The 16,546-nt window shown below is 46.7% G+C and overlaps 1 long non-coding RNA gene across 2 annotated transcripts; it reads right to left on the minus strand.

The window, feature by feature from the left end:
• Positions 1-1,252: 1,252 nt before the first annotated feature.
• LOC139226481 (uncharacterized) lies at positions 1,253-14,619 on the minus strand. Of its 2 annotated transcripts, none has more exons than XR_011587267.1 (3): positions 14,062-14,619; positions 11,919-12,091; positions 1,253-2,576 (listed from the first exon to the last, which is right to left on the minus strand). It is a non-coding gene; the product is annotated as an uncharacterized lncRNA (long non-coding RNA). The 2 variants fall into 2 exon arrangements; XR_011587268.1 differs by lacking the exon at positions 1,253-2,576 and adding an exon at positions 8,295-8,712.
• Between the last annotated feature and the right edge of the window lie 1,927 nt (positions 14,620-16,546).

The raw sequence follows: 16,546 nt of genomic DNA on the forward strand, positions 1-16,546 counted from the left end.
CCCTATCCTGTCCAACATCTTTTCATCTGTGGGCCAACAGATAATGATCTGGACTCAAAAATAAAATATTGCGGATGCCGGAAATCTGAAATAAAAACAGAAAATGCTGGAAATACTCAGCAGGTCAGGCAGCATCTGTGAAGAGAGAACTTGAATTCGCCCTCCCCATGGGCGGGTATGAGATACGCATGCTCCCGTGGGGTACCCGCAAGTTCCAGGTTTAGGCATGCGAAGTGCATGCGTCTGGGACTTGAGCACAAAAATCTAGACCGACACTCCAGTGCAGTGCTGAGGGAGTGCTGCACTGTTGGAGGTGCCATCTTTCGGATGAGACATTAAACTGAGGCCCCGTCTGCTCTCAAGTGGATGTAAAAGATCCCATGGCACTATTTCGAAGAAGAGCAGGGGGTTATCCCCAGTGCCCTGGCCAATATTTATCCCTCAATCAACAAAAGAAAAAACAGATTATCTGATCATTATCACATTGCTCTTTGTGAGAGCCTGCTTGTGAGCAAATTGGCTGCCGTGTTTCCTACATTACAACAGTGACTATACTCCAAAAGTACTTCATTGGCTGTAAAGCGCTTTGAGACGTCCAGTGGTCGTGAAAGGCGCTATATAAATCCAAGTCTTTCTTTAAACCCGGAACTTGTGATCTGTTAAGAATTCCCTTGACAGATCACATGCCTCCAAAACCAATGTGCCTCTGTGGGCGGAGAGTGGAGCTATTTGCCCAAATCCAGCCCAGCAAATGTCCTTCAAATTCTTATGACTGATAAAAGCAGGCATAAGTCCTGCTTTTATCAGCATAAGACTTTTAAAGCACAGAATAATAATTTTTTTTCAATAATTTAAACATTTAAAATCCTATTAAATAAGGTAAGTTTATTTTTAGACCCTTTAAAATATGTAAATGTATTTTTCAAAAAGTTTAATTTTTGTTTTAAATTCCATTTTGTTTGAAATATATGATGTTTTTTGTTATGTATTTTCAGTGTTTGTGTGTTTTTGGGCGGGTACAGGGTATTCCCATTCATACTTATGGTGGTTCCTACGGAATGTTTCAGATCAATGCCCTTTCACCATGTAATGACCTGAAGTGGAAGCACTGGCTGATTTTTCTCTAATTGGCCTTTCTCACAGTCACGTGTAGCTACAGTCTGTATGCTGCTGCTATATCTAGGATTACATCTTTTGTATTGCAGCCAAGTGAGTTGCAAATAAAATAATAACGCTCTACAGCAGGAGAAGATTGTAAAACAAATGTTTAAAGGCACATTTTATGTCATAAAAAGAATCATTCTATGTCAAGAATGGACCATTAATCGACTTGGCAAACTAACCCCGATGTTTCCAGTGGACTAAGCTCGAATGGGCCGCTTCATCCACTGGCCAAGCAACTAATTAGTCACTTCAGTGAGAAACAGCACATGACTGAATGATCACAGAACATGCTCGAAATACACAGCTGCGAGCCTATTAGGCTCTCCCATTGGCTGCGACTCCCCTCTGAGAGCACACAATTGTAATATCAGCCCTGGCAAGCCAGTCAGCGCCTGCAGAGGGCAAATAGACGGAACACTGTGGGATGCGCCCGGAATCTCCCAACATTGGTCCCAATGGGCGAGGCTCCCCGCCGGGAATGTACGTCTGGAATATTTTGCCCCAGCAGGTCGGTCGGCAATGAGAAAGAGAAAAGATGGGGTTTAATGTTTCAGGAACTGTTCTGTCAGCTGTGGTTCTGTGAGTAGCACTCTCACCTCTGAGTCAGAAAGTTGTGGGCTCAAGTCCCACTCCAGAAACTTGAGCACAGAAATCTAAGTTGACACTCCCAGTGCAGTGCTGAGGGAGTGCTGCACTGTTGGAGGTGCCGTCTTTCCGATGAGACATTAAACCAAGGCTCTGTCTGCTTTCTCAGGTGGATGTAAAAGATCCCATAGCACTATTTCAATGAAGAGCAGGGGAGTTATCCCTGGTGTCCTGGCCAATATTTATCCCTCAATCAACATAATAAAAACAGATTATGTGGTCATTATCACATTGCAGTTTGTGGGAGCTTGCTGTGCACAAATTGTCTGCCGCGTTTCCTACATTACAACAGTGACTGCACTTCAAAAGTGCTTCATTGGCTGTAAAGCACTTTCAGACATCCAGTGGTCGTGAAAGGCGCTATATAAATGTAAGTCTTTCTTTTTTTCTGGGAGTACACAATTGTAACATCAGCCCTGGCAATCAGTCAGCACCTGCAGAGGGAAAATAGACGTAAAATTGTGGGATGCGCCCAGAATCTCCCAACATCTGTCCCCAGTGGGCGTGGCTTCCCGCCAGGAATGCACTTGTGGAACTTTTTGCCCCAGCAGGTCGGTCGGCAACAGGAAAGGGAAAAGACGGGTTTAATGCTTCAGGAAGTGTGTTGTCAGGTTGTGCCTGAGGTGTGTGCCTGCCTGTTCTTCCGGACACATGCTGCCTGACCAGCTGAGCAGGTCCAGCACTTGCTGTTTTCTCTTGCCGATTTCCAGCTTCCGCAGTTTTCTTTTCACTGAATGAATATTCAGTCCGCTCAGCGAATCACACCACTTCAAATAAAATAAAATAAAAAATCAGTGGTGGCGAGGGGATACAATTCAAAGAATTAAATGCTGCAATTTAATCAAGGGGTTCGCGGAGGTGATAAACTAGTTGAATGAAACTCAAATGCTTTATAGATATTGTCTGAACCCTTAAATTGAATTGTAGCCATTTATTCACGCGACGTTCTATATAATATATTATAGATTCAGTACAGGAAAAACACTTAATGACAGCTGAAAGTAAAACTGAGATTACTTCTGATATGTCCTTACTATACAATATAAATGCACACGAGGCCCATACTTGGGAAAAGGTCACTCTGTGACCAGTCACCTTTATTACCAAGACCTCAAGTGATGAAGGTGGGTGGAGCTTCCCCTTTTATACCTGAAAGTCCAGGTTAGGAGTGTCTCCCACAAGTTCACCTCTTCTGGTCAATGTTCTAAAGGTGTACATTTTAGGTCAGCTTATACATGGGTTACAATGATAGTTGAATACATGACATCACCTCCCCCCCCAAAGTCTTATTGGGATCACAGGTTGAGTCTCTCTGGTGGTTTACGCTCCCTTGTAGAGCGCCTGAGTTGGGGCTCCGGTTGTTAGGCGCTGGTCTGAGTGTCTGCTGTTTGCGGTGCCTCAGGCCTGTCCAGACTGCCCAGCGTGACTGGGCTCTCCTCCACTTGGTTCCGGTGTTCGGTCACCTGTGGTGGAGTAAACTCTACGTCGTGTTCTTCCTCTGCTCCTTCTATGGGGTTGCTGAACCTCCTTTTAGTTTGATCCACGTGTTTGCGGCAGATTTGTCCATTGATAAGTTTAACTACCAAAATCCTATTCCCCTCTTTGGCAATCACAGTGCCTGCAAGCCATTTGGGCCCTGCAGCGTAATTAAGGACAAAAACAGGGTCATTGACATCAATACATCGCGCCCTCGCATTCCTGTCATGGTAGTCAACAATTTCTTTCATAGTAGGGTGTATAAGGGATAACCTGGTTTTGAGCGTCCTTTTCATTAGCAGCTCTGTGGGTGGAACGCCCGTGAGAGAGTGTGGTCGGGATCTATTGGCCAACAGGAGGCATGATAAGCGGCTTTGTAGGGAACCCCCTTGGATTCTGAGCATCCCTTATTTGATTATCTGCACTGCTCGTTCTGCCTGGCCGTTTGAGGCCGGCTTGAACGGTGCCGTTCTGACATGGTAGATTCCATTGCCTGTCATGAAGTCCTGGAATTCAGTGCTTGTGAAGCATGGGCCAGTGTCGCTGACCAAGACATCTGGTAGACCACGGGCGGCGAACATTGCCCGTAGATTTTCTCCCGTGGCAGAGGATGTGCTTGAATTGAGAATGCCACACTCAATCCATTTGGAGTAGGCGTCTACTACAACCAAAAAACATTTTTATCATGAAAAGACCTGCGTAGTCCACATGGATGCGTGACCATGGCTTGGCGGGCCGGGACCAGGGGCTAAGGGGGGCTTCCCTGGGTGCGTTGCCCAGCTGAGCACACGTGTTGCGCCTGCGAACACAAAGTTCCAGGTCTGCATTTATCCCTGGCCACCAAACATGTGACCTGGCAATTGCCTTCATCGTGACAATGCCCGGGTGCTCATTGTGAAGTTCTCTGATAAACACCTCTCTGCCCATCGGTTTCCCCACAGTAGGCAATCGGCCTGAATCGAGAGTTAATCCTTGCACCTATGAAACGGTTTAAATTCCTCAGGGCATGTCCCATGCGTGGCTGCCCAGTCCCCATTCAGGACACATTTCTTAACTAAAGACAGTAGTGGGTCTTTATTTGTCCAGACTTTAAACTGACGGGCTATCACAGGTGAACCTTCGCTTTCGAAAGCTTCAACAGCCATGACCATCTCAGCATCATGCTCAGTTGCCCCCTCAGTGGTGGCTAGTGGTAGTCTGCTGAGTGCATTGGCGCAATTTTCAGCACCCGGTCTGTGCCGAATTGTGTCGTCATAGGCGGCTAACGTGAGTGCCCACCTCTGTATGCGGGCCGATGCATTCGCATTTATGGCCTTGTTGTCGGCCAAAAAGGACGTTAGGGGTTTGTGATCTGTCTCCAGCTCAAATTTCCTGCCAAACAGGTACTTGTGCATTTTTTTTACTGCATATACACAGGTTAGCGCTTCCTTTTCTACCATCCCGTAGCAACTTTCTGCCTGCGACAGACTTCTGGAGGCATAAGCTACCGGCTGTAACTGACCATTGGCATTCACATACTGCAACACACACCCGATCTCATAGGCCGATGCATCGCACGTTAAAACAAGTTTCTTACATGGGTCATATAACGTTAACAGTTTGTTGGAGCATAACAAATTGCGCGCTCGATCAAAAGCCCTTTCCTGGCTGTCCCCCCAGACCCAATCGCGACCTTTACGTAGGAGCACGTGTAGCGGCTCTAACAGCATGCTCAATTTGGGAAGAAAGTTGCCAAAATAGTTCAGGAGCCCCAGGAACGAACGCAGCTCCATTATGCTACGTCGTCTGGGTGCTCTCTGAATCTCTTCTGTTTTGGACGCAGTAGGTCTGACCCCGTCTGCTGCTACCCTCCTCCCCAGGAATTCTACCTCTGGAGCTAAGAAGATGCACTTCGCCTTTTTCAGTCACAGCCCTATCCGGTCCAGTCTGCGCAGCATCTCCTCCAGGTTGTGGAGGTGTTCTTCAGTATCGCGACCCGTGATGAGGATGTCGTCTTGAAAAACCACCTTCCTTGGAATTGACTTGAGGAGGCTTTCCATATTTCACTGAAAGATCATAGCATTCGAACGAATCCCGAAAGGACATCTGTTGTACTCAAACAACCCCTTGTGTGTCGTGATGGTGGTCAGCTTCTTCGACTCACTCGCCAGCTCCTGGGTCATGTAAGCTGAGGTCAGGTCCAATTTTGAAAAAAGTTTGCCACCGGATAGCGTCGCAAAGAGGTCGTCCGCTCTCGGTAGCGGGTACTGGTCTTGGAGTGACACCCGATTGGTGGTGGCCTTGTAATCGCCACATATCCTGACCGACCCTTCCGCCTTGAGCACCGGCACAATCGGGCTCGCCCAGTCACTGAATTCGACTGGCGAAATGATGCCTTCACTCAGCAGGCGGTCCAATTCGCATTCTATCTTTTCCCACATCACGTACGCACCGCTCTGGCCTTGTGGTGTACTGGCCTGGCATCCGGGTTTATGTGAATCACTACCTTGGTCCCCATGAAAGTGCTATGCCGGGTTGAAATAATTAGTCAAATTTGTCCAGGACCTGTGCGCATGATACTCGCTGCACAGAAGAAATTGCATTGACATCGCCCCATTTCCAGTTCATGACAGCAAGCCAACTTCTTCCTAGTAGTGCGGGACCGTCCCCGGGACAATCCAGAGTGGCAACCTGTTCTCCGAGGTGTGGGTCACGACTACCATGGCACTGCCTAGCACCGGAATGATCTCCTTTGTATATGTACGTAGCTGTGCGTCAATCGGCAATAATTTTGGCCTCCTGGCCTTGGACACCCACAACCTTTCGAACTGTTTGACACTCATCAGGGACTAGTTGGCCCCTGTGTCTAACTCCATTAATACTGGGATGCCATTGAGGAGCACTTTCATCATTATCGGTGGCATCCTGGTATATGAACTGTATACGTGCTCCACATGAACTCGCTGAACTTCAGCTTTCAGCGATTTCCCCCAGTATTCACTTGGCCTCGTAGGGCTTACATCGGGCCTGTCCTCCTCGTACATCAACCTGGCTGCAGGCTTCCTGCACATACGCGCCAAGTGACCGCTGACGTTGCAGTTTCTGCAGGTATATTGCTGATACCTGCAAGCTCTGGCTGGGTGTTTGCCTCCACACCTCCAGCATGAGCTGGAGGCCCCGTTGTTGGAAACAAAAGGTCCATTACCAGTCGATCGTCTCTGACTGTCTCTGTAACTGTCCTTAAGTGCACCATTAACAGGTGTTGATGGCCCCATTACTGGCCGCATTGTCCATTGCGTTGGCATGAATCGCCGTTCAGCTAGCCATTGTCTCTATAGAATTTCCCCTTTGGGTTCGACTACATACTGGGGCATGTCCGATTGCCCTTGTCTGCCTAGAGAACTGTGTGTCGCATTAATAATGTTGACTCCCTGGTCGTTTGCCGCATTTGAGCCAAGATTTTTGTCATACATCATTCTGGTCTCTTACTCCCCTGAAATAAATGTCTGGGTTATCAGAGCCGTTGCTTCCAAGGTCAAGTCTTTGGTCTCAATCAGTTTCCTGAAAACCCCAGCGTGCCCGATACCCTCAATAAAAAAGTCTCGCAGCATCGCCGCTCTGCATGCATCTGGGAACTTACATAGGCTCGCCAGTCGCCGGAGATCTGCCACGAAGTCTGGAACCCTTTGCCCTTCTCGCCGCCGGTTCGTGTAAAACCGGGGTCTCGCCATGTGCATGCTGCTCGCCGGTTTAAGATGTTCCCCGATCAACTTACTGAGCTCTTCGAACGTCTTGTCCATCAGCTTCTCTGGCGCTAGACGGTCCTTCATCAGGGAGTACGTTCTGGATCCACAAATCGTCTGGAGATAAGCCCTGTGTTTGTCGGCCGAATCCTATCCCAACCATTCCTTAGTGACAAAACTTTGCTGTAGTCTCTCAATAAAGTCGTCCCAATCATCACCAACACAGTATCTCTCTTCTGTGCTGCTAGTGGCCATGCTTGCGTGGTTTAAATCCCAGTTCTCGTCGCCAATAATATGTCCTTACTAGAGAGTATAAATGCACACGAGGTCCATACTTGAGAGAAGGTCACTCTGTGACCAGTTACCTTTATTACCAAGATCTCAAGTGATAAAGGTGCGTGGAGCTTCCCCTTTTATACCTGAAAGTCCAGGTTAGGAGTTTCTCTCACGAGTTCACCCCTTGTGGTTAATGTTCTCAAGGTGTACATCTTAGGTCAGTTTTACATGGGCTACAATGATAGTTGAATACATGACAACTTCAACTGGGGAAAGTACAGGAATCACACACAGGCTGCAGTGGGTCACATCCAGCAGATCACTGGGCTGTGGGTCACATCCAGCGGGTGACTGAACAATGTCACATCCAGTGGATCACTGGGCAGTGGATCACATCCAGCAGATCATTGGGCAGTGGGTCACATCCAGCGGGGTCACTGGGCAGTGGGTCACATCTAGCGGGTCACTGGACAGTGGGTCACATCCAGTGGGTCACTGGACAGTGGGTCACATCCAGCGGGTCACTGGACAGTGGGTCACATCCAGCAGGTCACTGGGCTGTGGGTCACATCCAGCGGGTCACTGAATAGTGTCACATCCAATGGATCACTGGGCAGTGGGTCACACCCAGCAGGTCACTGGGCAGTGGGTCACATCCAGCGGGTCACTGGACAGTGGGTCACATCCAGCGGGTCACTGGGTAGTGGGTCACATCCAGTGGGTCACTGGACAGTGGGTCACATCCAGTGGATCACTGGGCAGTGGATCATATCCAGCGGGTCACTGGGCAGTGGGTCACATCCAGCGGGGCACTGAACAGTGTCACATCCAGTGGATCACTGGGCAGTGGGTCACATCCAGCAGGTCACTGGGCAGTGGGTCACATCCAGCGGGTCACTGGACAGTGGGTCACATCCAGCGGGTCACTGGGCAGTGGGTCACATCCAGCGGGTCACTGGACAGTGGGTCACATCCAGCGGGTCACTGGATAGTGGGTCACATCCAGCGGGTCACTGAGCAATGTCACATCCAGCGGGTCACTGGACAGTGGGTCACATCCAGCGGGTCACTGGACAGTGGGTCACATCCAGCGGGTCACTGGGCAGTGTCACATCCAGTGGGTCACTGGACAGTGTCACATCCAGCGGGTCACAGGGCAGTGTCACATCCAGCGGGTCAGATGGTTTATATTGTACACAGCCAACACACAGCATGTCACTTGGCACAGTTTAATCAAAGTTATAGTGATGCTGGACAATTGCAATCTCTCACTGTGGAAGGATTCTTGCATTTTACACAATAAGGCTGATTTCCTTACATCTGTGCCAGCCTCCTGGGGCCATGAGCTTCCTCGGGGATCCTGGGTGTGCATCTTGTTGCAGTATGTATGTGCACTGCTCGTCACATTGGTACATTGGGCAGTGAGGACCTAGAATGAGCAACACATGCAGAGAAGCAAAAGGTACTGATTGAAGCAAAAGGAAACTCATGGATGGGTGGAAGAAAACCAAAAACAAGCCGAGAGACAGAGAGAGGAGTCGGGGGAGGGGAAGAGAGAGGGGATGGGGGAGAGGGAGAGAGAAGGGGTGGGGGAGGGGGGGGGGAGAGAGGGGGCGAGGGAGGGGTAGAGAGATGGGGCGGGGGAGACAAAGAGAGAAAGAAAAGTGAACCAATAAGCTGTTTCTGAAGAAAATGTGAGGAGATCCAGGTCTTTGAAATGCTGAGAGGAATCGCTTGATGTAAAGGTAAGCAGGGTATTTGAATCCCGAGATTAGAAGGGCTTTTCTCTGCACAGAGCATTGAGTACATGGAATGGTTCCTCAACAAAAGCAGTTGATATTCTATAAATTAACTGCTTCTCTAAAAGAGTGCAATAGGATTTTGAGCCTGACAGTGTGAAAGGTGAAGGGGTCAAATTGATGATTTAACAACAGTCCCAGCACAGGGCGGTATCCGATGGGAGTACATGTGAGGAATCTTGCCTTGGAGTCCAGCACAGGCCACACATCCATTACTACAGGAGCTGGCGGGAGTATACTGGCCTCCATGCCTGGATTCCCGACCGGTGCTCCCGTGAGATGAAACTCTAAGCCAGGAACCTTTGACCACAAAACTTTCCCCGCAATGTTAAACAGTGTCCGGCCCAGGAACGGGTACGCAATTCATTGCTGGTGTTAGCAGTGTGAGTTAAGCAAGGGCTTTATCAAAGAGTAAATCAGATGGAAAACATTGGTTCAGGCATTGCCTGGTGATAATGATCTCCTGGTGAAGCTGTGAGCTTCGCTGAGAGCCTTTGCAAGAAAGATAAAATTCCAGCCCCGCCGGGTCTGTACGAAGTGCGAAGAATGGACACGGCCAGGCCTCGCTAAAGCTGGTGTTCGGGCCGCAATGCGCATGTGCCGAATACCAGCTTTTCCGATCTATCAAGTTTTCTCCGGACAGATTCTCCGCATCCCCGGGAGAAGGGCATCCGTGCAGGAGAGATTGGGCTATTTGTCCAACTCATGCCCAGCGAATATCTTTCAAACATTTACATCTGGTGAAAGCAGGCACGTAGCCTACTTTTACCAGAGTTAGGGCCAGACTTTCGGCTTCATTGTCGGTGATTTTCTCGGCGTTACAGCTGGTTTTCTGCCCGGCGAGAGTTTGCACGCAAGTTTTTTCCTTGGTATCGCCCACATCTGAAGTCGCCCGCCGGGAACAAACCGCCGACGTGCAACGCTGAGAACAACCGCCAGGGTGTAAGTTTGGGCTCAATTGCCGGTGTCCTGATCGCCGAGAGACCCGCCCTGTAAAAGCTGCTTGAGCAGGGCGGTAAGGGGGGGACCCTGCAAGGAAAGGTAAGTTAAAGATTATTTAATTATTTATTTAAAATGTTACCATGGCGATTAGGCTCAAAACTGTCGGGAATGCTTTGTATGTGTTTTTTTTAAATAATGATAATTTTGTCTTTCGGTTTTCCCCCTCAGTAGGCCCAATCGCAGCCTCAGCCTAAATTTTTATAGAAACATAGAAACACAGAAAATAGGTGCAGGAGTAGGCCATTCGGCCCTTCGAGCCTGCACCACCATTCAATAAGATCATGGCTGATCATTCACCTCAGTATCCCTTTCCTGCTTTCTCTCCATACCACTTTATCCCTTTAGCCATAAGGGCCATATCTAACTCCCTCTTGAATATATCTAACGAACTGGCCTCAACAACTCTCTGCGGTAGAGAATTCCACAGGTTCACCACTCTCTGGGTGAAGAAGTTTCTCCTCATCTCGGTCCTAAATGCTTATCCCTTATCCTTAGACTGTGACCCCTGGTTCTGGACTTCCCCAACATTGGGAACATTCTTCCTGCATCTAACCTGTCTAAATACAGGCCCAGTCGATCCAGTCTCTCCTCATATGTCAGTCCTGCCATCCCGGGAATCAGTCTGGTGAACATTCGCTGCACTCCATCAATAGCAAGAACGCCCTTCCTCAGATTAGGAAACCAAAAGTGAACACAATATTCTAGGTGTGGCCTCACCAAGGCCCTGTGCAACTGCAGTAAGGCCGCCCTGCTCCTCTACTCAAATCCCCTAGCTATGAAGGCCAACATGCCATTTGCCTTCTTCACCGCCTGTTGTACCTGCATGCCAACTTTCAATGACTGATGTACCATGACACCCAAGTCTCGTTGCACCTCCCCTTTTCCTAATCTGCCACCATTCAGATAATATTCAGTCTTTCTGTTTTTGCCACCAAAGTGAATAACCTCACATTTATCCACATTATATTGCATCTGCCATGCATTTGCCGACTCACCTAACCTGTCCAAGTCACCCTGCAGCTTCTTAGCGTCCTTCTCACAGCTCACACTGCCACCCAGCTTAGTCTCATCTGCAAACTTGGAGATATTACACTCAATTACTTCATCTAAATCATTGATGTATATTGTAAATAGCTGGGGTCCCAGCACTGAGCCCTGCGGCACCCCACTAGTCACTGCCTGCCATTCTGAAAAGAACCCATTTATCCCGACTCTCTGCTTCCTGTCTGCCAGCCAGTTCTCTATCCATGTCAAACCATTACCCCCAATACCATGTGCTTTAATTTTGCACATCAATCTCTTGTGTGGGACCTTGTCAAAAGCCTTTTGAAAGTCCAAATACACCACATCCACTGGTTCTCCCCTGTCCACTCGACTAGTTACATCCTCAAAAAACTCTAGAAGATTTGTCAAGCATGATTTCCCTTTTATAAATCCATGCTGATTTGGACCGATCCTGTCACTGCTTTCCAAATGCGCTGCTATTTCATCTTTAATAATTGATTCCAACATTTTCCCCACTACTGATGTCAGGCTAACCAGTCTATAATTCCCTGTTTTCTCTCTCCCTCCTTTCTAAAACAGTGGTATTACATTAGCTACCCTCCAGTCCATAGGAACTGATCCAGAGTCGATAGACTACTGGAAAATGATCACCAATGCATCCACTATTTCTAGGGTCACTTCCTTAAGTACTCTGAGATGCAGACTATCAGGCCCTGGGGATTTATCAGTCTTCAATCCCATCAATTTCCCTAACACAATTTCCTGACTAATAAGGATATTTACCGTCCAATCCGGTAACAACCGCCCATTTGGCTAACTTTCCACTTACCCGCCGAGAGACCACCGAGAATGAGTGTGCAACACTGACTTTTTTCGCCGGGCGATCAATTCCACACTCCTTTACCCTCAAAATGGAAATTCTTGCCCGTTTTTTTCGCCGAGCGTTAGCAATCCTTCTCAGCGGGCAATCGGACGTTGAGGGTCTTTATGGAAAGTCTGGTCCTAAGAGTTTTAAAACATACAAAAATTAAATTTAAATACACATTTTTATCGTAAAAACCCTGTCCATTAAGGTAAGTTTATTTTTAGCACTATTAAAACACATTTTAAAAAATTCCCCAAAATATTTATTTTTTCTAAAACATTTAATTACAATTAATTTTAAATATGTGAGGTGTTTAATTTATTTATTATGTTGTGTTTGGGTGTTTTAGGAGTTTTTCTCATTGATAGTAATGGGAACTCGCACAAACGGAGTTCACATTATTATCAATGAGAATACTGCATCACGATTGGTTGTCCAGGCCCACGTGACTCCAGCTTGGACCTACGTACCTTGAAGACAGGTCCCCATGTGATGAGCAGCGAATGAAGGTCAGGACCGGGATCCTACGTTTCTCCGGGACCAACAGGTAGACTTGTAGATTTTTTTCGGGTCGGAGACATTCGTACGAAGGAAGCCTCCGATCTCAATTTTAAGCCCAATAACCAATGGCTGGTGCGAGAGAACTGCACCATGGGTAGGAATTACCAGCGAGTGGATATTGAGAGCCACTATAAAAATGGATTTATTTGATATTATGGGGTGAATTTTCATCTCTGATGCCAGTGGGCAAGGGGCTCGCTCCACCCGATGATGACGTCGGTGGCAAGCCTGATCGATTTCGTAATCGGGCCTCATTTAAACACAACTGGTGAGCTGCCAACCCCAATCGCACTGCGGCCATCGGGAAGGTCAGTAAATCCTGCTGGGCCTGTTGCCACTTAAAGACAACCTGCAATTCTGAAAGGTGAGGCACATAGTCCAAAGATGGTCAGCGGAGAGCATGTTCGTGAGGCAACAGACAGCATAAAGTTGTCCAGAGGACCCCGATTCTCCAACGCAGCTGTGGAGGTACTCATGGAGCAAGTGAGGACTAGGAAGAGGTGCTCTTTCCTTCAGATGGGCGCCCTGCCCATTTACTCCCTGAAGGACAGCCAGCAGCCCTTTCACAGCTGCTGGTGCAGTCCTGTTGCTGTCCTCTGCACCCCTTCCAACCTGTGTATATGTGTATAGCATACACAGCACTCCAGGTGGGCTGTGAGCATTGCACTGTAAAACATGAGCATAACTTCTGCAATCATTTACCATACTGTTCTGGCAAAGTGCTCCAGCACCCCATCAGCTTTCCAACAGCATTGCTACACTGTCCAAATATTGAAAGTTATTAAACATGGGGTAGGAGCAAAGACAGACCCCTGGCAAGTAAATTTATTCAGCACAAAATCTAAATTTGATTCTGGATGTATTTCTCTTTTATATTTGATATCAGACCACTTGATAATTAACAAGTGTTAATATGTTCTCCCATAAAACCCAATCCCTCAACTCCAATCTCCAATATCACTCTGTAATAATTACTTTCCTTTTTTATTTATAAATATGTCTATGCTCATTCCTCCTCAGACCTTTCCAGTTGTCTTCCTGCTAAGGCTGCCCTACACATTCTATTTCCTCTTTGCTTACTCATTGTTGAACTGAAGATATTTTGCATTGGGGGTGGGGCACTTTTAACTTACCCCCCACCCCCCCGGCGAGAAACTGAAGGGATTGGATTGGCCACTTGCTTTACACTCCGCACCTTTTAACTTCCCGTTGTGGAAATTAAAATCGGGGCAGGGCGTAAAATGGGCAGTTGATCCAATCCCGTCAGTTTCCCGCTGGGCTGGTTAGGTTAAATCTACCCTCACCATCTCCTACTCTAACATTCTTTCCCTAGACTTCAGAAGCACGGAATATCTCCCTCAGTCTTTCCTTTCCCTAACTAGGCACAGATCTTTAAAATCCAAACTTGGTGGCCACTTAACCACTGCTCGCGATCTACTGAGCTTTATCTCCTGCGACTTGGTCAAACCCGGTGGTGCCCTGCACTTTGAGCACTGGCCTTTTGCCTCAGTTTCTCAGCACACAGAAAACGATAGGTATCTCTTACCTTTGGATTCATTAGATTTTTGGCAAGGTTGGTCGCTCAATTTTTATAATCAGTTGAAGAAAATTTAGTGCATCCAACTTTTAGGCTCCACAAACCCCTTGTCGATTTGAAGAACTCTCTCAGGATCAGACTGAGATGTGCTGGTATCTTTGACCATCAGCCTGCTGTATGATTTCAGCAGTATTTTTTGATTGCTGATTTAAGTGATTCGACAAGGCAGTTCTCTTGCACATTTATCTACTTTCCAAGCAAATCTCATACATCTGTCTGTTCCCCTGAATGTTAATGATCACACACATCACACAGACAAGAGCTTCCGGACACTTGTTTGACGTTTCCAAGAGTACTCGGCTTTGCCTCGATGCAGTTCCTTTGAATCCTGACTATCATGATGTGTTCTCTTAGGTGTCATCTTAACTCAGTCAACTGAGAATAACTTAACATGAGCAGAAAGCATCATGTATTGGAGTGAGAAAGAGTAGGTACAGCACACATTAAAAACAGCAACAGATAGCCTGATTTAAGCAAATAAGACAGCTGGTGTACAAGTAACTCTATTCCTGAAGAATTAGATTTAGACAATGGGCTGTTCGATGAAAATTGTAATCACATGATTTTAGGAGTATGTACGTTTAGAATAGTTAAATGGGGTTACCATAGCTACAGAAGTATAGTGGAAAAGTTATGAACAGAGCAACCTTGGAGAGATAAGGGATGAGACCTGCCCACTGCCTTGCAGAAATAGACAAAACTGTTATTTTTCAGACAAAGAGAATAGCACATAGTACTGTGGTTACACCATATCCTCTGACCAAATGAGTGCGTTATAGAAAAACTAAAAGATTAGTGTAATTTAGTGGCTGGGGGAAGAGCTTGAATTGAACTGAGCTTGAGTTAAACACAAGGCATTTAGGGTTTCATCAAGCAGGCTGGCTAATGTAAGTATATGGACACATGTCAATTGTGGATTTAATATGATTGATGTATCATTAAAAATTAGGCAGCAGCCAAATTCTTACTGGTACGTTGTGCTGGATGGGAATTGGTCCATGGTGGAGTTAGACTGTGCTGGGTGGGGTCAGTCTATGAGGGTCAGACTGTGCTGGGCGGGGTCAGTCTATGTGAGGATTGGACTGTGCTGGGTGGGGTCAGTTTATGAGGATTGGACTGTGCTGGGTGGGGTCAGTCTATAAGGGTCAGACTGTGCTGGGTGGGGTCAGTCTATGTGAAGATTGGACTGTGCTGGGTGGGATCAGTCTATGAGGGTCAGACTGTGCTGGGTGGGGTCAGTCTATGTGAGGATTGGACTGTACTTGGATCATCAGGATGAGGTCATATAAATTCTGGAATCAACCATTTGGCTTTAAACTGTTCAATAGACTGGCCATCCAATGCTGTTAACTGATCTAAGGCATCTAATCCTGAATCAATGTCACCAATTTATATCAATCTCAGTTACTGATCTCAGCTGTAAATTTATGATCGGCAAGCAGTTAATGCTGAATTTCTGTGACATCATTGAACTGCTTGTTAACCTCTTATTTATTTTATCAATTAACCCTATTAATTATTTTTATACTTAATGTTAAGTCCTGCTAACTCTGATTGAAAGGTTAATAAACAATTGTTAGTTCATAACTTTGTCGAACTTCCTCTTTGATCACTGTCTCGAGAGAGTTAATCCATCCACGCAACAGCTCGTGAGGATCGTGATCGGAGGTTGAAAGTAAAAATGCTAACATATTCTGAGTTGATTCACATAAAACAGTTTGTTGAGCTAAACTTAGGCATCGCTAACTCCTACACATAGACTGGGTGACAAATTCCACTGCGGCAAGCTGAATCCACGATGGGATTTCAGGGTTAATTTTCAGATTTTACACACCCAGTAGGCAAACTTGTCGCGCTTAAGTACATATGAGATAGTTGGATTTGTGCAGCGCCTGCACTTCTGATATGGGGTGCTAACAAATTGCTCCCCACCAGGAGCTCAGAGATCGTCAATCACCCCTTTTTGGCATCTGATTGAAATGTACATAAACCACAAATTAGAAGGCCAAGGGGTAGAGCTTCTGCTTTGGGTACAATTAGCAATTTTGTGCAGTTCACAAAATTATTTGCAGCTCCATGGGAGGGGAGAACCAAATTATGATGATGCGTCCAAAGAAATAAAAACAGAAATTGCTGGAAACACTCAGCAGGTCAGACAGCATCTGTGGAGAGAGAAACAGAGTTAACGTTTCAGGTCAATGACCTTTCATCAGAACTAATTTATCCACTGTTTTTGCTGATTTAAAAACTCCGCTAATCTCAGGTAAAGTTCGAGTCTTTGAGCAGTTTGAATGAGCTGTTTGCACCTCGTTAAAGTGGGATTACTTTAGTGCTTCGATTCTAAGCATTGGTATTGATACAGATACAACTGTTAAGAACTTATTATAACATAGAATGATAATCCTGTTTGCTGTGTGCAATGAGATGCTTGGGT

This window comes from Pristiophorus japonicus, chromosome 16 (assembly GCF_044704955.1).
Source record: "Pristiophorus japonicus isolate sPriJap1 chromosome 16, sPriJap1.hap1, whole genome shotgun sequence".
Classification (NCBI taxonomy): Eukaryota; Metazoa; Chordata; class Chondrichthyes; family Pristiophoridae; genus Pristiophorus; species Pristiophorus japonicus.